At 48.8% G+C, this 24326-nt stretch overlaps 1 protein-coding gene across 3 annotated transcripts in view; it reads left to right on the top strand.

Moving 5' to 3' along the window:
- The first annotated feature begins 431 nt into the window (after positions 1-431).
- Positions 432-24326, top strand: part of PARP16 (poly(ADP-ribose) polymerase family member 16) — a 42312-nt gene continuing 18417 nt past the window's right edge. Inside the window, exon 1 of one of the 3 annotated variants that reach the window (XM_063925603.1) lies at positions 432-563. The gene's annotated coding sequence lies outside the window, so the exon portion shown is untranslated. Of the gene's footprint in view, positions 585-23815; positions 24027-24326 lie in introns of those variants that run through there. The other 2 variants (XM_063925604.1, XM_063925605.1) reach the window with 2 other exon arrangements.

Here is a 24326-nt window from a genome sequence, read left to right on the forward strand (position 1 = left end):
GACGTCAGAGAAACACATGAAAATGCTCGACAGCTTCCTAAAGTCTACTCGTGTTTTAAGCAGCTGCTGTTATTTATATACGTCGTTCTACTGGAGTACAAAACAGGTCATGGATAACCATTTCAATCCTGGTAAATGATCTAAAAATAAATATATACACAAAGGAAATTAAAAAAAAAATCTGTTGACTGTTGTTAAATAAAAATGTCAAATTACAAAATTATTGGTACAACTACACAAACAAATGACCGTAAATAGAAGCATCAGTCACGAGAACACGTTTATTTTTGCATTCCTTGCTAGACAGCTACAGAATAAACAAACTTATTACACAGTACAGTACATGTGGGTGTTGGCAACTAAAACTACAACTCCCAATCAGCTTTGCGTCTCAAGCCTCAAGGAGGTATGTCCTCTGCCGCCTGTGCACGCGAGAGACACTAGGACTGGATGGGAGTGTGTGTCAGGCAGCACTGAGGACAGCTCCACACCAACGGCCACGTCAGATGGGCGGAAGTGAGCATGGTCACTCTATAGATTGTCAGTAAGAAAAGGGAAAGCAGGTAAGGACAGGCTCGGGGAGAGTAAGTAATGCATAGGGTGGCTAGAGTTAATATATGGGGTAATGGAATATGAACCTTAGGCAGTAGATATTGTACAATGAGACTTTAATACCACATAAGATAAGTTGCAGGACACAAAAAACAGATACACCCTATTATTGTGTATCTCAGAGTAGCATTAATGCTATAGATATGTGGGTGTGGCACAAAATTATATGCATAGTGTCTGTGGGTCCTGTGAATGGTATTGTCTACATTGTGATCCATAAAGTACTTAAAATAAAATAAAATTGCAAGATCAACACAATAGAAATAAATATAGAGGTGCAGTAGAGACTGGTTAGATTGCCATTTTAATATCTCATAGATGTATCCTTATACACCTGGCATCTATACACCATACGGCACAAAACGCCTGGCGCGAATGAACCACTACCAAAGGGTGTAGTGGCTTTTTGTTTATATTGTGCCTCTTATTTGCCTCACAGATGCACCACTCAGAGGGGTATATTCAATTAAGGTCGGATCCATTCTGACATGCATTTGTCGGAATGGATCCGACAAGGGCTATTCATAGCCCATCTCAATTCAACTTTATAAAAATGTCGAATTGAGATGAGGGGGGAGACGGGACAGCCGCAGGCAGGAGGATGTGGCACAGCCACCAGACCTCACGGCAGCGTCCACCCGGCTCCAGCAAGCGGGACCTCACTTGCTGAAGCCGGGTGGACGCTGCCATGAGCGGCGCCTGTGCCACATCCTCCTGCAGCGCTGTGCTATAGCGCTGCTGTCCCCCATCTGTCCGCGGCTCTTGCCTCCTCTCAGGTCCCTCATCTCAGTTTGACTTTTTTTTAAGTCGAACTGAGATGGTCGGAAACGGGGCCAAAACCTGTCGAATTTGGCACCGTTTCCCTCAGAAGTACGCGAATCGGCAGCTATACCGCCAATTCACGTACTATTCAACAAGTCAAATAAAAATGCTCGGGACTGAATAAGTCGGAACCCCTTCCGACCTCAAAAAGTTGAAAACTGCCGTCTTTTCGAGAAGAAAGCAGTTTCGACCTTAATTAAATATACCCCAGAGTGTCTTACAGACTAATTCCGCACAGGAATTTGTTTTAAATACATAGTCGCAGATGAAGCACAATGGAACTTGGCGTGAGAAAAAGTTGTGTGCATTGTAGCACTTCGTACACAGATTCTAACTCATTCGCACACAGATGTACAAATATCACCCATCAAATTGATCAGTGTAGCTTTGTCACTTCCACTTGTTTTATTTATGCAAATAAGACGCACATTTTTAAAAAGACGTTCAGCGCGACTAAGTTGTCCTGGGGCTGTTTGGTGCGAAGCAAGCCACAGTGTATGAGGATGCACTGCTTCTTTAAGGTGTCTGTAAAAGTTAGGTTATTTGTGGCTGAATGACTGATGTTTAGTATTCAGGACCTGATTCAGAGATGTCGATGTTGTACGCTGTGGAGGGATTTTCTTGCCACTGCACATGCGTCGGAGTCACAGTGATGTAAGTCCGATGTCTATGTCTTCGTACACAAGTGGCAACTCTGAGACACCTCCAGTGGGCATACAAATCCCTGCGGCTGTGATGTTTACATATTTTCACTGTGTACTAAATCGCAGCTACAATTACATTTGCGTACATCTCTGAATAAGACCTTTATTTGCACGTTGCTGTGTAATTAGTTACGCCAGACAGATTGATCTATAGTTACTGTAATGAGCATGCAAGCTATATGTTTTAGTTTATTACTTTTTTCATATTTGTTATTAGTTATTCTTTTAAGCAAAAAAAAAAAAATCTGTTTGCGTCAGTTTGCTGTCAGAATAATGAGTTAAAAAATTTAAATTTCAAAGTTTATGATTTCTCAATATGGCTGGTAGGTAAGAGATTAGTATCATCACCTACATTAGCGGCTGAGAAGGTAAATTAGATGCTCGAAGACAGCAGCCAGTATGCAAACAAGCAGGAAATATAAAGAGAACAATCTTAAGGGGGGTACTCACGGGAGAGATGTGTGCTGAGCGATCTTAACACAGACCGCTCAGCACACATCTCTCACCCCGCTCAGCACAGCGCGATGTGCTGAGCGAGGGGGAAAGCCGACGGGGGCCGCTCACTTCACACAACGGTGAAGTGAGCGACTCGCTAGATTGAGCCTGCATGCAGGCTCAATCTAGCATCGGCGATAGCGATGCGCGGGGCCTCGCATCGCTATCGCTGGAGGGCATACACACGGCAGATCCGTGCTTAAAATCTAAGCAATCTAGCAAGATTGCTTAGATTTTAAGCACGGATCTCTCCGTGTGTACCCCCCTTTATAGTCCTACTGTTGGTGAGCTGTAACCTGGTTACAACAACCAGACAGTACTATTCATTTATACAAACACTCCCAACATATTTATAAAGGCATACTATTATTTCTCTTACGTCCTAGAGGATGCTGGGGTCCAATTTAGTATCTTGGGGTATAGGAGGTAATTCAGAGTTGATCGCAGTAGCAAATTTGTTAGCAGTCGGGCAAAACCATGTCCACTGCAGGTGGGGCAAATATAACATGTGCAGAGAGAGTTAGATTTGGGTGGGTTATATTGTTTCTGTGCCGGGTAAATACTTGCTGCTTTATTTTTACACTGCAATTTAGATTTCAGTTTGAACACACCCCACCCAAATCTAACTCTATCTGCACATGTTTTATTTGCGGCCCCCCCCACCCCCCTGCAGTGCACATGGTTTTGCCCATCTGCTAACAAATTTGCAGCTGCGATCAACTCTGAATTAGGCCCAATGTCCCACTGTCTGTCCTTGGTGTGATCTAAAGTCTCATTTATAAACTGCACTAATCCCATCCTACCAACAATCTTTTCGGTTTTAGAGGTGATTATTCCTAATAATCAAGAAAAGTCAGTCTCCGTAAAGAGGTATGACTGTCTCAAAAAGAGGTTTCTCGGTGCAAAAATGCCGGTACCTCACAATTAGTCCCAGTAATAGAGTTTTCTCTGACGTCCTAAGTGGATGCTGGGGACTCCGTCAGGACCATGGGGATCAGCGGCTCCGCAGGAGACAGGGCACAAAACTAAAGCTTTAGGATCAGGTGGTGTGTACTGGCTCCTCCCCCTATGACCCTCCTCCAAGCCTTAGTTAGGTTTTTGTGCCCGTCCGAGCAGGGTGCAATCTAGGTGGCTCTCTTAAGGAGCTGCTTAGAAAAAGTTTTTAGGTTTCTTATTTTCAGTGAGTCCTGCTGGCAACAGGCTCACTGCATCGAGGGACTTAGGGGAGAGAAGTTCAACTCACCTGCGTGCAGGATGGATTGGCTTCTTAGGCTACTGGACATCATTAGCTCCAGAGGGAGTCGGAACACAGGTCTCACCCTGGGGTTCGTCCCGGAGCCGCGCCGCCGACCCCCCTTACAGATGCTGAAGATTGAAGGTCCGGAAACAGGCGGCAGAAGGCTCTTCAGTCTTCATGAAGGTAGCGCACAGCACTGCAGCTGTGCGCCATTGTTGTCACACACTTCACACCAACGGTCACGGAGGGTGCAGGGCGTTGCTGGGGGCGCCCTGGGCAGCAATGTATAATACCTTATTCTGGCTAAAAATACATCACATATAGCCCCTGGAGGCTATATGGATGTATTTAACCCCTGCCAGGTCTCAGAAAAACGGGAGAAGAAGCCCGCCGAAAAGGGGGCGGGGCCTATTCTCCTCAGCACACAGCGCCATTTTCCCTCACAGAAATGCTGGTGGGAAGGCTCCCAGGCTCTCCCCTGCACTGCACTACAGAAACAGGGTTAAAACAGAGAGGGGGGGCACTTATTTGGCGATATGTATATATATATATTAAAATGCTAAAAGGGAAAAACACTTATATAAAGGTTGTCCCTGTATAATATAGCGTTTTTGGTGTGTGCTGGCAAACTCTCCCTCTGTCTCCCCAAAGGGCTAGTGGGGTCCTGTCCTCTATCAGAGCATTCCCTGTGTGTGTGCTGTGTGTCGGTACTTGTGTGTCGACATGTATGAGGACGATGTTGGTGAGGAGGCGGAGCAATTGCCGGTAATGGTGATGTCACACTCTAGGGAGTCGACACCGGAATGGATGGCTTATTTAAGGAATTACGTGATAATGTCAACACGCTGCAAGGTCGGTTGACGACATGAGACGGCCGGCAAACCAATTAGTACCTGTCCAGGCGTCTAAAACACCGTCAGGGGCGTTAAAACGTCCTTTTACCTCAGTCGGTCGACACAGACACGGACACTGACTCCAGTGTCGACGGTGAAGAAACAAACGTATTTTCCTTTAGGGCCACACGTTACTTGTTAAGGGCAATGAAGGAGATGTTACATATTTCTGATACTACAAGTACCACAAAAAAGGGTATTATGTGGAGTGTGAAAAAACTACATGTGGTTTTTCCTGAATCAGATAAATTAAATGAAGTGTGTGATGATGCGTGGGTTTCCCCCGATAGAAAATTATTGGCGGTATACCCTTTCCCGCCAGAAGTTATGGCGCGTTGGGAAACACACCTTAGGGTGGATAAGGCGCTCACACGCTTATAAAAACAAGTGGCGTTACCGTCTCCAGATACGGACGCCCTCAAGGAGCCAACTGATAGGAGGTTGGAAAATATCCTAAAAAGTATATACACACATACTGGTGTTATACTGCGACCAGCGATCGCCTCAGCCTGGATGGGCAGCGCTGGGGTGGCTTGGTTGGATTCCCTGACTGGAAATATTGATACCCTTGACAGGGACAGTATTTTATTGACTATAGAGCATTTAAAAGATGCATTTCTATATATGCGAAACTCTGGCATCAAGAGTAAGTGCGATGTCCATATCTGCCAGACGATGTTTATGGACACGACAGTGGTCAGGTGATGCAGATTCCAAACGGCACATGGAAGTATTGCCGTATAAAGGGGAGGAGTTATTTGGGGTCGGTCCATCGGACCTGGTGGCCACGGCAACAGCTAGAAAATCCACCTTTTTTACCCCAAGTCACATCTCAGCAGAAAAAGACATAGTCTTTTCAGCCTCAGTCCTTTCGTCCCCATAATATCTGCCCAGGGATAGAGGTAAGGGAAGAAGACTGCAGCAGGCAGCCCATTCCCAGGAACAGAAGCCTTCCACCGCTTCTGCCAAGTCCTCAGCATGACGCTGGGGCCGTACAAACAGGTGCGGTGGGGGGTCGTCTCAAGAGTTTCAGCACGCAGTGGGCTCACTCGCAAGTGGACCCCTGGATCCTACAAGTAGTATCCCAGGGGTACAGATTGGAAATTCGAGACGTCTCCCCCTCGCAGGTTCCTGAAGTTTGCTTTACCAACGTCTACCTCCGACAGGGAGGCAGTATTGGAAACAATTCACAAGCTGTATTCCCAGCAGGTGATAATCAAAGTACCCCTCCTACAACAAGTAAAGGGGTATTATTCCACACTATATTGTGGTACTGAAGCCAGACGGCTAGGTGAGACCTATTCTAAATGGAGTCACTCAGAGCAGTGATAGCGAACCAGGAAGAAGGGGACTATATGGTGTCCCTGGACATCAAGGATGCTTACCTCCATGTCCAAATTTGCCCTTCTCACAAAGGGTACCTCAGGTTCGTGGTACAAAACTGTCACTATCAGTTTCAGACGCTGCCGTTTGGATTGTCCACGGCACCCCGGGTCTTTACCAAGGTAATGGCCGAAATGATGATTCTTCTTCAAAGAAAAGGCGTCTTAATTATCCCTTACTTGGACGATCTCCTGATAAGGGCAAGGTCCAGAGAACAGTTGGAGGTCTGAGTAGCACTATCTCAAGTAGTTCTACGACAGCACGGGTGGATTCTAAATATTCCAAAATCGCAGCTGTCTCCGACGACACGTCTGCTGTCCCTAGGGATGATTCTGGACACAGTCCAGAAAAAGGTGTTTCTCCCGGAGGAGAAAGCCAGGGAGTTATCCGAGCTAGTCAGGAACCTCCAAAAACCAGGAAAAGTGTCAGTGCATCATTGCACAAGGGTCCTGGGAAAAATGGTGGCTTCTTACGAAGCGATTCCATTCGGCAGATTTCACGCAAGAACTTTTCAGTGGGATCTGCTGGACAAATGGTCCGGATCGCATCTTCAGATGCATCAGCGGATAACCCTGTCTCCAAGGACAAGGGTGTCTCTTCTGTGGTGGCTGCAGAGTGCTCATCTTCTAAAGGGCCACAGTTATGCATTCAGGACTGGGTCCTGGTGACCACGGATTCCAGCTTGAAAGGCTGGGGAGCAGTCACACAGGGAAAAAATTTCCAGGGAGTGTGATCAAGTCTGGGGACTTCTCTCCGCATAAATATACTGGGGCTAAGAGCAATTTACAATGCTCTAAGCTTAGCAAGACCTCTGCTTCAAGGTCAGCCGGTATTGATCCAGTGGGACAACATCACGGCAGTCGCCCACGTAAACAGACAGGGCGGCACAAGAAGCAGGAGGACAATGGCAGAAACTGCAAGGATTCTTCGCTGGGCGGAAAATCATGTGATAGCACTGTCAGCAGTTTTCATTCCGGGAGTGGACAACTGGGAAGCAGACTTCCTCTGCACGACCTCCACCCGGGAGAGTGGGGACTTCATCGAGAAGTTTTTTCCACATGATTGTGCACCGTTGGGAAAGACCAAAGGTGGACATGATGGCGTCCCGCCTGAACAAACTGGACAGGTATTGCGCCAGGTCAAGAGACCCTCAGGCAATAGCTGTGGACGTTCTGGTAACACCAGGGGTGTACCAGTCGGTGTATGTGTTCCCTCCTCTGCTTCTCATACCTAAGGTACTGAGAATTATAAGACGTAGAGGAGTAAGAACTATAATCGTGGCTCCGGATGGGCCAAGAAGGACTTGGTACCCGGAACTTCAAGAGATGCTCACAGAGGACTCAGGGCCTCTGCCGATAAGAAGGGACTTGTTTCAGCAAGTACCATGTCTGTTCCAAGACTTACCGCGGCTGCGTTTGACGGCATGGCGGTTGAACGCCGGATCCTAAGGGAAAAAGGCATTCCGGAAGAGGTCATTCCTACCCTGGTCAAAGCCAGGAAGGAGGTGACCGCACAACATTATCACCACATGTGGCGAAAATATGTTGCGTGGTGTGAGGCCAGGAAGGCCCCACGAAGAAATTTCAACTCGGTCGATTCCTGCATTTCCTGCAAACAGGAGTGTCTATGGGCCTCAAATTGGGGTCCATTAAGGTTCAAATTTCGGCCCTGTCGATTTTCTTCCAGAAAGAATTGGCTTCAGTTCCTGAAGTCCAGAAATTTGACAAGGGAGTACTGCATATACAACCCCTTTTTGTGCCTCCAGTGGCACTGTGGGATCTCAACGTAGTCCTGGGATACCTCAAATCACGTTGGTTTAAACCGCTCAAATCTGTGGATTTGAAATATCTCACATGGAAAGTGACCATGATGTTGGCCCTGGCCTCGGCCAGGCGAGTGTCAGAATTGGCGGCTTTGTCTCACAAAAGCCCATATCTGATTGTCCATTCGGACAGGGCAGAGCTGCGGACTCGTCCCCAGTTTCTCCCTAAGTTGGTGTCAGCGTTTCATCTGAACCAGCTTATTGTGGTACCTGCGGCTATTAGAGACTTGGAGGACTCCAAGTTGCTAGATGTTGTCAGGGCCCTGAAAATATAGATTTCCAGGACGGCTGGAGTCAGGAAAACTGACTTGCTGTTATCCTGTATGCACCCAAAAAACTGGGTGCTCTTGCTTCTAAGCTGACGATTGCTAGTTGAATGTGTAGTACAATTCAGCTTGCACATTCTGTGGCAGGACTGCCACAGCCAAAATATATAAATGCCCATTCCACAAGGAAGGTGGGCTCATCTTGGGCGACTGCCCGAGGGGTCTCGGCTTTACAACTTTGCCGAGCTGCTACTTGGTCAGGAGCAAATACGTTTGTAAAATTCTACAAATTTGATACCCTGGCTGAGGAGGACCTGGAGTTCTCTCACTCGGTGCTGCAGAGTCATCCGCACTCTCCCGCCCGTTTGGGAGCTTTGGTATAATCCCCATGGTCCTGACGGAGTCCCCAGCATCCACTTAGGACGTCAGAGAAAATAAGATTTTACTTACCGATAAATCTATTTCTCGTAGTCCGTAGTGGATGCTGGGCGCCCATCCCAAGTGCGGATTGTCTGCAATACTTGTACATAGTTATTGTTACAAAAAAAATCGGGTTGTTATTGTTGTGAGCCGTCTGTTCAGAGGCTCCTACGTTTGTCATACTGTTAACTGGGTTTAGATCACAAGTTATACGGTGTGATTGGTGTGGCTGGTATGAGTCTTACCCGGGATTCAATATCCTTCCTTATTGTGTACGCTCGTCCGGGCACAGTATCCTAACTGAGGCTTGGAGGAGGGTCATAGGGGGAGGAGCCAGTACACACCACCTGATCCTAAAGCTTTAGTTTTGTGCCCTGTCTCCTGCGGAGCCGCTGATCCCCATGGTCCTGATGGAGTCCCCAGCATCCACTACGGACTACGAGAAATAGATTTATCGGTAAGTAAAATCTTATTTTCCCACTTATCCAGGTTTGACTGTATTAATATACAGTAGCCCATAATATTCTGCAGCACTTTGCAGACAATGTTTACTCCTTCCCCTGTGGAGTTTATAGCCTAACTGGTAAATTATTTACCACACTAGTTAAAAGCCAAAATGACGGACACCAGGGCTGGGTTATATTAAAAGGGTGGTCGTTACTCGCACAGGAGCTGCTGGGTTTCTGGAAGTCCTGCTGCGAGGCGGGGCTCTGATATGCTGAGTGTGAGTATGTGTGTGCGTGCCAGGGACGTGCGGTGAGGTAAATGACTCAGGAGCCACTGGCTAGTACCAGAGCCAGATTTACACACAATATATGAGCCTGAGGGTGCATGTGGGCATTATACACAGGGGTGGTATTCATGTGACCGCCGGTCAGCTGACCGACAGTCACATGACCTCCTCCACCAGCCCGACGGCTCACTATCCCGATGGTCGGCATGCCGACTAACAGGGACTATTTCCACTCGTGGGTGTCCACGACACCCAAAGAGTGGGAATAGAACCCATGGCGACCGCAGGTCGCCACCGAGCCCGCAAGGGGCTTGCTGCACTCGCCCCTCCCCGCCGGGATCCCGGCGTCGGTATGCTGCCGGGATCCCGGCGTCGGTAAGCTGACCGGCGGTCTCCTGACCGCCGGTCAGCAGTACTACACCCATACACTGGTGCAGCAGTGTATACTGCTGGAAATTTGGTGAGTGTTGATCAGAGATGTGCGGACAAGGCAGGCGAGGGAGACACTGCCACACCTGCCATAGGCTTTTTACTCCAGAGTTTTGACTATAAAAATTATTAGAATAATTCAAAGAAGGTATTTCTAATTTCTCTAACGTCCTAAGTGGATGCTGGGGACTCCGTAAGGACCACAGGGGGATAGCGGCTCCGCAGGAGACTGGGCACATCTAAAGAAAGCTTTAGGACTAACTGGTGTGCACTGGCTCCTCCCCCTATGACCCTCCTCCAAGCCTCAGTTAGATTTCTGTGCCCGACGAGAAGGGTGCACACTAGGGGCTCTCCTGAGCTTCTTAGTGAAAGTTTTAGTTTAGGTTTGTTATTTTCAGTGAGACCTGCTGGCAACAGGCTCACTGCATCGAGGGACTAAGGGGAGAAGAAGCGAACTCACCTGCGTGCAGAGTGGATTGGGCTTCTTGGCTACTGGACATTAGCTCCAGAGGGACGATCACAGGTCCAGCCTGGATGGGTCCCGGAGCCGCGCCGCCGGCCCCCTTACAGAGCCAGAAGAGCGAAGAGGTCCGGGAAAATCGGCGGCAGAAGACGTTCCTGTCTTCAATAAGGTAGCGCACAGCACTGCAGCTGTGCGCCATTGCTCTCAGCACACTTCATACTCCGGTCACTGAGGGTGCAGGGCGCTGGGGGGGGGCGCCCTGAGACGCAATAAAACATTACAGAAATACCTTACATGGCAAAAAATGCATCACATATAGCTCCTGGGCTATATGGATGCATTTAACCCCTGCCAGAATATACAAAAAACCGGGAGATAAGGCCGCCGAAAAGGGGGCGGAGCCTATCTCCTCAGCACACTGGCGCCATTTTCCCTCGCAGCTCAGTTGGAGGGAAGCTCCCTGGCTCTTCCCTGCAGACAGAAAGGGTTAAAAAAAAAGAGAGGGGGGCACTAATTAGGCGCAGTATTAAAACATACAGCAGCTATAAGGGGAAAAACACTTATATAAGGTTATCCCTGTATATATATAGCGCTCTGGTGTGTGCTGGCATACTCTCCCTCTGTCTCCCCAAAGGGCTAGTGGGGTCCTGTCCTCTATCAGAGCATTCCCTGTGTGTGTGCTGTGTGTCGGTACGTTTGTGTCGACATGTATGAGGAGAAAAATGATGTGGAGACGGAGCAGAGTGTCTGTAACAGTGATGTCACCCCCTAGGGGGTCGACACCTGAGTGGATGTACTGTTGAAAATTACGTGACAGTGTCAGCTCTATATAAAAAAACAGTGGTTGACATGAGACAGCCGGCTACTCAGCTTGTGCCTGTCCAGACGTCTCATAGGCCGTCAGGGGCTCTAAAGCGCCCGTTACCTCAGATGGCAGATACAGACGCCGACACGGATACTGACTCCTGTGTCGACGGTGAAGAGACAACCGTGATTTCCAGTAGGGCCACACGTTACATGATTGAGACAATGGAAAATGTTTTTATACATTTCTGATAATACGAGTACCACCAAAAAAAGGGGTATTATGTTCGGTGAGGGAAAAACTACCTGTAGTTTTCCTGAATCTGAGAAATAAAATGAGGTGTGTGATGATGCGTGGGTTTCCCCCCGATAACAATTAATAATTTCTTAAAAAGTATTGGCTGCATACCCTTTCCCGCCAGAGGTTAGGATTCATTGGGAAACACCCCCTAGGGGGGATAAGGCGCTCACACGCTTGTAAGAACAAGGGCTCTACCCTCTCATGAGATGGCCGCCCTTAAGGATCCTGCTGATAGAAAGCAGGAGGGTATCCAAAAAAGGTATTTACACACATACTGGTGTTATACTGCGACCAGCTATCGCCTCAGCCTGGAGGTGCAGTGCTGGGTTGGCATGGTCGGATTCCCTGACTGGAAATATTGATATCCTAGATAAGGATAGTATATTATTGCCTATAGAGCATTTAAAAGATGCATTTCTATATATGCATGATGCACAGCGGAATAATTGCCGACTGGTATCAAGTATAAGTGCGTTGTCCAATTCTACCAGTAAAATGGTCAGGTGATGCGGATTCCAAACGGCATTTGGAAGTATTGCCTTTGAAAGGGGACATTTGGGGTCGGTCTTTTAGACCTGGTGGCCACGGCAACAGCTGGGAAATCCACGTTTGTACCCCAGGTCGCCTCTCAAAATAAGACGCCGTATTATCAGGCGCAGTCCTTTTGTTGGCAAGCGGACAAAAGGTTCCTCTTTTCTGCTCGTGACAGAGGGAGAGGAAAAAGGCTGCAGAGATCAGCCAGTTCCCAGGAACAGAAACCCTTTTCCGCCTCTGCCAAGCCCTCAGTATGACGCTAGGGCTTTACAAGCTCAGGCACGGTGGGGGCCCGTTCTCAATGAATTTCAGTGCGCAGTGGGCTCACTCGCAAGTAGACCCCTGGATCCTTCAGGTAATATCTCAGGGGTACATATTGGAATTCGAGACGTCTCCCCCTCGCCGTTTCCAAAAGTCGACTTTACTGACGTCTCCCTCTGACAGGGAGGCAGTTTTGGAAGCCATTCACAAGCTGTATTCCCAGCAGGTGATAATCAAGGTACCCCTCCTGCAACAGGGAACGGGGTATTATTCCACACTATTGTGGTACCGAAGCCAGACGGCTCGGTGAGACCGATTCTAAAATCTAAAATCTTTGAACACTTACATACAGAGGTTCAAATTCAAGATTGAGTCACTCAGAGCAGTGATTGCGAACCTGGAAGAAGGGGACTACATGATGTCTCGGGACATCAAGGATGCTTACCTTCATGTCAAAAATGACCCTTCTCACCAAGGGTACCTCAGGTTATGGTACAGAACTGTCACTATCAGTTCAGACGCTGCCGTAGGGATGGTCCACGGCACCCCGGGTCTTTACCAAGGTAATGGACGAAATGATATCCCTTCGAAGGAAGGAAATTTTAGTTATCCCTTACTTGGACAATTCCCTGATAAGGGTAAGATCCAGGGAACAGTTGGAGGTCGGTGTAGCACTATCTCAGGTAGTGTTGCGGCAGCACGATTGGGTTCTCAATATTCCAAAATTGCAGCTGGTTCCGACGACTTGTCTTCTGTTTCCTAGGGATGATCCTGGACACAGTCCAGAAAAAAGGTGTTTCTCCCGGAAGAGAAAGCCAGGGAGTTATCCGAGCTAATCAGGAACCTCCTAAAACCGAACCAAGTCTCAGTGCATCAGTGCACAAGGGTTCTGGGAAAAAATGGTGGCTTCCTACGAAGCAATCCCATTCGTTAGATTCCACGCAAGAACTTTCCAGTGGAACCTACTGGACAAATGGTCCGGGTCGCATTTTCAGATGCATCAGCGGATAACCCTGTCACCAAGGACAAGGGTATCCATCCTGTGGTGGTTGCAGAGTGCTCATCTTCTAGAGGGCCGCAGATTCGGCATTCAGGACTGGGTCCTGGTGACCACGGATGCCAGCCTGCGAGGCTGGGGAGCAGTCACACAGGGAAGGAATATCCAGGGCTTAGGGTCAAGCCTGGATACATCACTTCACATAAATATCCTGAAGCTAAGGGCCATTTACAATGCTCTAAGCTTAGCGAGACCTCTGCTTCAAGGTCAGCCGGTGTTGATCCAGTCGGACAACATCATGGCAGTCACCCACGTAAACAGACAGGGTGGCACAAGAAGCAGGAGGGCAATGGCAGAAGCTGCAAGGATTCTCCGCTGGGCGGAAAATCATGTAATAGCACTGTCACCAGTATTCATTCCGGGAGTGGACAACTGGGAAGCAGACTTCCTCAGCACGACCTCCACCCGGGAGAGTGGGGACTTCACCCAGAAGTCGTCCACATGATTAAAAAACTCGACAGGTATTGCGCCAGGTCAAGAGACCCTCAGGCAATAGTTGTAGACGCTCTGGTAACACCGTGGGTGTACCAGTCAGTGTATGTGTTCCCTCATCTGCCTCTCATACCCAAGGTACTGAGATTGATAAGATGGAGAGGAGTAAGCACTATATTCGTGGCTCCGGATGGGCCAAAAAGGACTTGGTAACCGGAACTTCAAGAGAGGCTCACGGAGGATCCGTGGCCTCTACCTCTAAGAAGGGACCTGCTCCAGCAAGGACCCTGTCTGTTCCAAGACTTACCGCGGCTGCGTTTGACGGCATGGCGGTTGAACACCGGATCCTGAAGAAAAAAAGGCATTCCGGATGAAGTCATCCCTATCCTGATCAAAAGCCAGGAAGGATGTAACCGCAAAAACATTATCACCGCAATTGGCGAAAATATGTTGCGTAGTGCGAGGCCAGTAAGGCCCGACGGAGGAAATTCAACTGGGTCGATTCCTACATTTCCTGCAAACAGGAGTGTCTATGGGCCTGAAATTGGGGTCCATTAAGGTTCAGATTTCGGCTCTGTCAATTTTCTTCCAAAAAAGAACTAGCTTCAGTCCCTGAAGTTTAGACGTTTGTAAAAGGGGTACTGCATATACAGCCTCCTTTTGTGCCTCCAGTGGCAATTTGGGATCTCAATGTAGTTTGGGTTCCAAAAGTCACATTGGTTTGAACCACTTAAATCTGTGGAGTTAAAATATCTCACATGGAAAGTGGTCATGCTGTTGGCCCTGGCCTGGGCCAGGCGCGTGTCAGGATTGGCGGCTTTATCCTGTAAAAGCCCTTATCTGATTTTCCATTCGGACAGGGCGAAATTGAGGACTCGTCCTCAGTTTCTCCCTAAGGTGGTTCCAGCGTTTTCACCTGAACCAACCTATTGTGGTACCTGCGGCTACTAGGGACTTGGAGGAATCCAAGTTGCTGGATGTTGTCAGGGCCCTGAAAATATGTTCCAGGACGGCTGGAGTCAGGAAATCTGACTCGCTGTTTATCCTGTATGCACCCAACATGCTGGGTGCTCCTGCTTCTAAGCAGACTATTGCTCGTTGGATTTGTAGTACAATTCAGCTTGCACATTCTGTGGCAGGCCTGCCACAGCTAAAATCTGTAAAAGCCCGTTCCACAAGGAAAGTGGGCTCATCTTGGGCGGCTGCCCGAGGGGTCTCGGCTTTACAACTTTGCCGAGCAGCTACTTGGTCAGGGGCAAACACGTTTGCTAAATTCTACAAATTTGATACCCTGGCTGAGGAGGACCTGGAGTTCTCTCATTCGGTGCTGCAGAGTCATCCGCTCTCTCCCGCCCGTTTGGGAGCTTTGGTATAATCCCCATGGTCCTTACGGAGTCCCCAGCATCCACTTAGGACGTTAGAGAAAATAAGAATTTACTTACCGATAATTCTATTTCTCGTAGTCCGTAGTGGATGCTGGGCGCCCATCCCAAGTGCGGATTGTCTGCAATACTTGTACATAGTTATTGTTACAAAAATCGGGTTATTATTGTTGGGAGCCATCTTTTCAGAGGCTCCTCTGTTATCATACTGTTAACTGGGTTTAGATCACAAGTTATACGGTGTGATTGGTGTGGCTGGTATGAGTCTTACCCAGGATTCAAAATCCTTCCTTATTGTGTACGCTCGTCCGGGCACAGTTTCCTAACTGAGGCTTGGAGGAGGGTCATAGGGGGAGGAGCCAGTGCACACCAGTTAGTCCTAAAGCTTTCTTTAGATGTGCCCAGTCTCCTGCGGAGCCGCTATCCCCCTGTGGTCCTTACGGAGTCCCCAGCATCCACTACGGACTACGAGAAATAGAATTATCGGTAAGTAAATTCTTATTATAATCTTTGTATTTTTCATATACTTTATATAGTCAAAACGCTGGTGTATACATTAGTATGACAGGAAAGTCTCTGCCTCGCCTCACCGTACATCACTAGTGTGTGTAGCGTTAACCTTTTATAAATATAGTTGCTGTATATATGTAATGAGCAGGCTATAATGATCCTGCACTATATATACTAGTACTGGCATGTGTAAGCTCACCAGTCCCCGCACAGCTCCCGGACAATCTGGGGGGTAGAGGACACCAGTAGCCACCAGCAGGTCGCCTGTGCGGGGTGTGGGAGAGGCGAGCACAAGACCCCACCTCTCCATCAGTGCGCAGTATATATAAAGCAGCCGAGCCGGTTATCTGCCTCCTCATCATCTGCAGCCCCAGCACCAATCTCCTCCTCCCAGTCACCGCACTGCTCACCAGACACAGGGTCTTCCCTCATCCTGCCAGACTGATTCGCCTTCTCCTTCCACCTGATGCCTCCTCTTTGAGCACTGCAGGACTTTCTGGTTGTTTCTGCATCAGTTTCCTAGTTACTTGTTGCCGAGTCCTGGGATGGCTAGTAACCTGGGGGTTGCAGCATAGTTTATGGAGGAGGGGATGCAGAGTATGCGGTATATAGCGGGAGCAGTATATGGAGGAAGGGGGTGCCCTGTATGGGGGGGGGGGGGGCACTATATGGAGGAGTATGGGGGTGCAGTGTGTATATAGGGTCAGTATATGGTGAGGGGTGCAGAGTATAGAAGGGGATGCGCTTGCAGTTTATATAGCGGCAGTATATGGTGGGGGGTGCAGTGTACATATGGAGTGTATGTGTGTCTGTGTCAGACAGAGGTGACTATACTGAAAAAATCTTGATCTCTCTCTCCACACTGTCCCTATCTGCCCCTTTACTCTCTTTCCAATACCTATCTAACCTAACCCCTCCCTCATCTCTCTCCATCCCTATCTGGGCCAATCCTCCTGCCCTCTTTTTCTCCCCAGTCCCTATCTGCCTCTACCCCAATCTTCACCCCTCAGTCCCTATCTGCCCCTACCCCCACTCTCAACCCAGCCCCCTCTCTCCATATGCAGCAAATGTGAATATTATTAATATTACCAGTAGAAAGGTTAGGAGGCTGTAATATCTCCTTGCAGTTTCACTTTCAAGCTGTGTCAGCTTCCATAACACAAATAAATAATTTGGTCTGTGTGTGTGGCAGCCTCTAGTGGTTGCCAGTGCACATAACAGAGGGGAGGAGCAAACTTGGCTTTTATTATATAGGATTAATTTCTCTTACGTCCTAGAGGATGCTGGGGACTCCAAAAGGACCATGGGGTATAGACGGGATCCGCAGGAGCTTGGGCACACTAAAAAGACTTAATCTGGGTGTGAACTGGCTCCTCCCTCTATGCCCCTCCTCCTCCAGACCCCAGTTAGACTTTGTGCCCAGGAGTGACTGGATGCACACTAGGGGAGCTCTACTGAGTTTCTCTAGAAAAAGACTTTTGTTAGGTTTTTTTATTTTCATTGTATCCAATGGTGGGAACTTTGCGGTCAGCGGTTGACCGCGAGTAACCTCACCGCTGACCGCAAAGTTCCCACCATTGGATACAATGTAGCGCCTATGCGCTACATTGTATCTCTGCCGTGCGCAGCCTGACTGACAGCTCAGGAGCGCACAGGCAATCAGTAGAGTGCCACGACGTGGCGCTCCCTGATTGGCTGAAGGGACCCTCTGTGACAGGAGTCACGGGGGATCTCGGCAGTCGGGGAAAGGGGTCCCATGTGTAAACATGGGACCCCTTTCAGTGCGTGGTTCGGGTTTTTCGGTTTGTTTTTTTGGCAAGTACGTGGATTACAAGCTCAGAAGAGGACCGATCTACACTGGATTTTTGTGAGAATAATTTTATTCACAAGTACCCCATGGATTCTACTTGGAGAAGTGGACCGACCCTCGTGTGAACATAGGTAAGTATGTGTGAATGTAGGTGTGCATGTATGTAATAAAGTTTTACTTTCAAGGTGTGTGAGTTCTGTTTTTATTTGGGTATTTTTTTTGTAGTAGTACTACAGGTACCGGCTGGCCAGTTTCCCCCCCGCATGCTGGTACTTGTGGTTCTCCAAGTACCAGCTTGCGGGGGAGGCTTGCTGGTACTTGTAGTACTGCTACAAAAAACAATATTCTTTTTTTTACACATGGCTATCAGCCCCCATCCGCAGCCCTTGGATGGGGGGGACAGCCTCGGGCTTCACCCCTGGCCCTTGGGTGGCTGGAGGGGGGGACCCCTTGATTTAAGGGGTCCCCACTCCTCCAGGGTACCCCGGCCAGAGGTGACTAGTTAGTGATTTAATGCCAGGGCCGCAGGGACCTATATAAAAGTGTCCCCCGGCTGTGGCATTATCTCTCTGACTAGTGGAGCCCGCTGCTGGTTGTTAAAATATGGGGGAACCCCTGTCAATTTCCCCCCCATATTTTTGCAACCAGGACCGGCTCAAAGAGCCCGAGGCTGGTTTTGCTTAGGAGGGGGGACCCCACGCAATTTTTTTTTTTTTGCATTTTAACACTTTAATTTTTTTTTTAAAGGTGCACAATGAAGCCCTGCACGGATCTCACAGATCCGGCCGGAATTCCTTGTGTTTTGTCAGGCAGTGTTTTACTCATCACTTCCGTAAAACACTGCCTGACATTACGAATCACATCGACATCGGAAAAGATGAATGTTGCAAACTCGGCAGATTAGTAAATCACCGTATCAGGATTCAAAAAGTTGCAGTAAAATGCACCCGATACCATTCGAGTTCAAACACCCTTAAAAACGGCAAAAACACGAATATTAGTAAATATGCCCCCGTGTCTCAAGGATACAAACTAGAGTTTCAGGAGATGCCCCCTCACCGGTTCTTCATTTCGGCATTACCAGTAGTTCTTCCGGACAGGGAGGTGGTGCTAGCAGCAATTCAAAAATTGTGTTTACAGAGGGTCATTATTCCCGTTCCCTCGTCCCAGCGGTGGGAGGGGTTCTACTCGAGCATCTTTGTGGTGCCGAAACCGTACGGTTCGGTCAGACCAATTCTAAATCTAAAATCCCTCAATCCATACTTGAAAGTGTTCAAGTTCAAGATGGAATCCCTTTGAGCGGTGATTGCCAGCCTGGAGGGGGGGGGATTTTATGGTGTAAGTCGACATAAAGGATGCCTATACTTACATGTGCCGATTATATCCTCCTCATCAGGCTTTTCTCAGGTTTGCGATACAGGATTCTCATTACCAATTTCAGACGTTGCCGTTTGGGCTTTCCACGGCTCCGAGGATTTTCACCAAAGTCATGGCGGAAATGATGGTTCTTCTTCGCAAACAAGGGGTTTCAATTATCCCGTACTTGGACGATCTCCTAATAAAGGCGAGGTCCAAGGAACGGTTGCTGAGAAGTGTAGAGTTGTCACTGTCGGTTCTGCGACAGCACGGTTGGGTGCTCAATTTGCCAAAATCCCAGTTGATTCCGACCACTCGGCTTCCTTTTCTGGGCATGATTCTGGACACGGATTTACAGAAGGTATTTCTTCCAGAAGAAAAGGCTCTGGAACTGCAGACGATGGTCAGGGAACTTCTGAGGCCGACGAGTGTGTCGATCCATCATTGTACTCGGGTTCTGGGGTAGATGGTTGCGGCGTACGAAGCCATACCATTTGGCAGGTTTCACGCCCGGGTGTTTCAGTGGGACTTGCTGAGCAAATGATCCGGGTCTCACCTGCACATTCACCGGAAGATAAGTTTATCTCCCAGAGCCAGAATTTCTCTCCTGTGGTGGCTACAAGGTCATCACCTCCTAGGGGGACGCCGATTCGGTATCCAGGATTGGTTACTTCTGACAACAGATGCAAGTCTCCGAGGCTGGGGCGCAGTCACCAAAGGAAGAAACTTCCAGGGAAAATGGACGCTCCAGGAAGCCTGTCTCCACAAAAATATTCTCGAGTTAAGAGCCATTTACAACGGCCTGCTACAAGCAAGAAGCCTTCTTCAGGGTCGTCCTGTCCTGGTACAGTCAGACAACATCACAGCGGTGGCACATATAAACCGTCAAGGCGGAACAAGGAGCAGAGCGGCAATGGCGGAGGCCACAAAAATCCTTCGCTGGGCGGAACAACACGTGAGCGCACTGTCAGCGGTCTTCCTACCGGGGGTGGACAACTGGGAAGCAGATTTCCTTAGCAGATACGATCTCCATCCGGGAGAGTGGGCTCTTCACCAAGAGGTATTTGCAGAGGTGACAGAACGCTGGGGAATTCCGTTAATCGACATGATGGCGTCTCGTCTCAACAAGAGGCTCCCGAGGTATTGTTCCAGGTCAAGGGACCCCCAAGCCAGTGCAGTGGACACCCTGGTGTCTCCGTGGGTGTTCCAGTCGGTGTATGTGTTCCCTCCACTTCCTCTCATTCCAAAGGTACTGGGGATCATTCACCGTGCAAGGGTTCAGGCGATTCTCGTCGTCCCAGACTGGCCAAGAAGGGCCTGGTACCCGGATCTTCAGGACTTACTGGTGGAAGATCCTTGGCCGCTTCCTCTAAGAGAGGATCTGTTGTTGCAGGGTCCATGCGTGTTTCCAGACTTACCGCGGCTGCGTTTGACGGCATGGAGGTTGAGCGCCAGATCTTAGCTTGTAAGGGTATTCCCAGGGAGGTCATTCCAACTCTCATTAAGGCTAGGAAGGAGGTTACGGCGAAACATTATCACTGTATTTGGAGGAAGTATGTTTCCTGGTGTGAGTCTAAAATGGCTCCTGCGGAAGATTTTCACCTGGGTCGCTTTCTCCACTTTTTAAAGGCGGGCGTAGATGCAGGCCTGAAATTGGGTTCCATCAAAGTGCAGATTTCGGCTTTGTCTATTTTCTTTCAAAAAGAATTAGCTGCCCTCCCAGAGGTTCAGACCTTTGTGAAGGGAGTAATGCATATCAATCCTCCGTTTGTACCTCCTGTAGTTCCATGGGACCTTGATGTGGTCTTACGGTTTCTCATGTCTTCCTGGTTTGAACCTTTGCGTAAGGTTGAGTTGAAGTTTCTCACTTGGAAGGTGGTTATGCTTTTGGCACTGGCATCTGCCAGGCGGGTGTCAGAGTTGGCGGCTTTATCTCATAATAGCCCGTACTTAATTTTTCATTCGGATAGGGCGGAATTGAGGATTCGTCAACAATTTCTACCGAAGGTGGTTTCTTGATTTCACATTAACCAACCTATTGTGGTTCCGGTGGCTACGGAAGCGGTGTCGATTCCAAAATCTCTGGATGTTGTAAGAGCGTTGAAGATATACGTTTCTAGGACAGCTGTTGCTAGGAAGACTGAGGCGTTGTTTGTCTTATATGCTGCCAACAAGATTGGTCATCCCGCTTCAAAACAGACTATTGCACGCTGGATTTGTAGTACGATCCAGCAGGCTCACTCTTCGGTCGGACTACCGGTGCCGAAGTCAGTAAAAGCCCATTCTACCAGGAAGGTGGGCTCATCTTGGGCGGCTGCCCGAGGCGTTTCGGCGTTACAACTTTGCCGAGCGGCTACTTGGTCGGGGTCTAACACATTTGCTAAGTTCTATAAGTTTCATACCCTGGCCGATGAGGACCTGGCGTTTGCTCAGTCGGTGCTGCAGAGTCGTCCGCACTCTCCCACCCGTTCTGGAGCTTTGGTATAATCCCCATGGTCCTTTTGGAGTCCCCAGCATCCTCTAGGACATAAGAGAAAATAGGATTTTGGTACTTACCGATAAATCCTTTTCTCCTAGTCCGTAGAGGATGCTGGGCGCCCGTCCCGGTGCGGACTATTACTTGCAGTGTTTTTCTTGCTGGTTAAATTGGTTTATACACGGGTTGTGTATTGTTTATTGCAGCTTGTTGCTGGTGTTAATGCATACTGTTATCTGGTTTAACGTTACTCCGGTTGTACGGTATGTTTGTGGTGTGGGCTGGTAGTTTTGAAGCCCTTAGTTTAAACAAAAATCTTTCCTTGAAATGTCCGTCTCTCCTGGGCACAGTTCTTATAACTGGGGTCTGGAGGAGGGGCATAGAGGGAGGAGCCAGTTCACACCCAGATTAAGTCTTTTTAGTGTGCCCAAGCTCCTGCGGATCCCGTCTATACCCCATGGTCCTTTTGGAGTCCCCAGCATCCTCTACGGACTAGGAGAAAAGGATTTATCGGTAAGTACCAAAATCCTATTTTTTCTCTTACGTCCTAGAGCAGAGGTTCTCAAACTCGGTCCTCGGGGGCCCACACAGTGCATGTTTTGCAGGTCTCCTCACAGAATCGCAAGTGAAATAATTAGCACCACCTGTGGATCTTTTAAAATGTGTCAGTGAGTAATTAATACACCTGTGCACCTGCTGGGTTACCTGCAAAACACGCACTGTGTGGGGTCCTGAGGACCGAGTTTGAGAACCTCTGTCCTAGAGGATGCTGGGGTCCACATTAGTACCATGGGGTATAGATGGGTCCACTAGGACCCACAGGCACTTTAAGAGTTTGAGAGTGTGGGCTGGCTCCTCCCTCTATGCCCCTCCTACCAGATTTAGTTTAGAAAATGTGCCCAGAGGAGCCGGTCACAGCTAGGGGAGCTCCAAGAGCTTCTGTGGTTTTATTATTTTTCTAAGAGTAAGTTAGGCACATGGAGGCTGCTGGCAACAGCATCCCTGCTTCGTGGAACTTAGGGGGAGAGTAGTGTCCGCCCTGAGGGGTTTTGAGCCACTATCTCCGCTGACAGGACATTAGCTCCTGAGGGTGATGATCGTTATCCTCCCCAGGCGACCGCTCACTCCCGCAGCATGCCGCCACCCCCTAACAGAGCCAGAAGATTCCGGTGGCGAGTGAGTCAACGGCCCCCTCAGCAAGCAGGGAGCCGGTGTGAAGATGGCGGCAACAGGGTAGGATCACAGTATTAACTGCGCTCCGGAGGCTCAGCGGTACATAGTGCAGCGCTGTGAGGGGCGCCCTGAGCCAGCGTCTATACCCTACACTCGTCACAGCAAGCCTGTCCGGGACCTCAGTTACACTGCCAGCAGAAATCCTCAGGCCAGTATAAAGAATGGAAGAGCGGGAAGCAGCGCCATGTTCAGGGGGCGGAGATTCTCCTCAGAGCGGACCCAGCAGCGTTCAGCGCCATTTGCAGATCCTACACAGAGATGCTGACAGGGAGAGCTGTCCCTCCAAGCAACTCCAGCTATCCTATGCGGTACCAGGGGGTTATAGAGGGTGGGGGCTGTGTAAATACTGTGTAGTTTATTAAGGTACTCAGTAAGCGCTAGGTAGTTGTATTATATCTACCTCAGTAAGCTCTGTGTGTGGGTTGGCTCCAATCTCTGTGGCATACTTGGGGGGAAACTGTGTCTGACATTTCCCTGTGTGGGTGTGGGTGTTTGTTGTCTCACATAGCCATGTCTAAGGATTCTGTCTCATATGCTGCAGAGGATATTTCCTCTCAGGAGGAATCCATTCCATGTACACAGAAATGTAATGTTTTGTCTCTGATCCAAATTAATGAGCCTGAGTGGTTGTCCTCCATTAACGGGATGATCTCTCAGATCTCTACCAGAGTAACTCATAGTGAGACTGAAACTCCGGTGTTAAAGAACTCTATGGCAGTTTGGTCAGGTTCTGTTCCTATTCCTGCAAAATCCCCTAGTATGTTCCAACAGAAACGTGCACTTGCCCAGATTATGCAAGATGACATGGATACCGACTCTGATACAGCAGACGGTGATGGGGATGTGCTGAGGGGGGCGGCATCCCTTGCAAAGGGGGTGCAGCTCATGATTGAGGCCATTAGAGATGTGTTAAACATTAATGACACGCCACCTGAGCAGGTTTAGGAGGCTTACTTCACTGACAATAAGAAAGCCTCGCTAACCTTCCCTGCGTCAAAAGAATTAAACACTGTATTTGAAAAATCCTGAGAAAACCCAGAGAAAATATTCCAGTTCCCTAAAAGGGTTCTGGTTGCTTTTCCCTTCCCTGAGGAGGAAAGGAAAAAATGGGAAGACCCACCCATAGTTGACGCATCTGTCTCCAGACTGTCTAAAAAGGTGGTTTTACTTATCCCTGGATCTACCGCGTTAAAAGAACCGGCTGATCGTAAGATTGACACTACGCTCAAATCCATATACACTGCTTCAGGAGTGGCGTTAAGGCCCACTATTGCCTGTGCATGGATTTCTAAAGCCATAGTAAAGTGGTCAGGCACATTACTAGAGGATTTGGATACAATGGATAGAAGTGACATTGAATTGTTTCTACGTAACGTACAGGATTCTGCGGGGTTCATGGTGGAATCCATGAAGGACCTGGGTACACTGACTGCACAGATATCTTCCATGTCGGTCTCAGCTCGCAGGGGACGCTGGCTACGCCAATGGTCTGCAGACGCGGAATCCAGGAGAAATTTGGAGAACCTACCCTACACAGATCAGGCTCTTTTACAGGAAGCGTTGGATGCATGGATTTCCATGGCAACCGCGGGTAAGTCACCTTTCCTTCCCTCTGCTACACCTTCTACAAAGAAACCATTTTCTTCAGCTGTGAGGCAGTCCTTTCGGACCGCTAAGGCAAAAAAGTCCAAGCCGCCTACCACTTTCATTAGAGGTGGTCGTGCAAAATCCAAAAAGCCTGCACCCGCAGGCTCCCAGGACCAGAAACCTGATTCTGGTTACTCAAAATCCTCAGCATGACGGTGGACCGCACAGCCTGGAGGACGGGCTGGTGGGTGCGATACTCAGACGTTTCAGACACGTCTGGGTGTCGTCTGGCCTGGATCCCTGG

The sequence above is a fragment of the Pseudophryne corroboree genome, chromosome 6 (genome assembly GCF_028390025.1).
Source record: "Pseudophryne corroboree isolate aPseCor3 chromosome 6, aPseCor3.hap2, whole genome shotgun sequence".
Classification (NCBI taxonomy): domain Eukaryota; kingdom Metazoa; phylum Chordata; class Amphibia; order Anura; family Myobatrachidae; genus Pseudophryne; species Pseudophryne corroboree.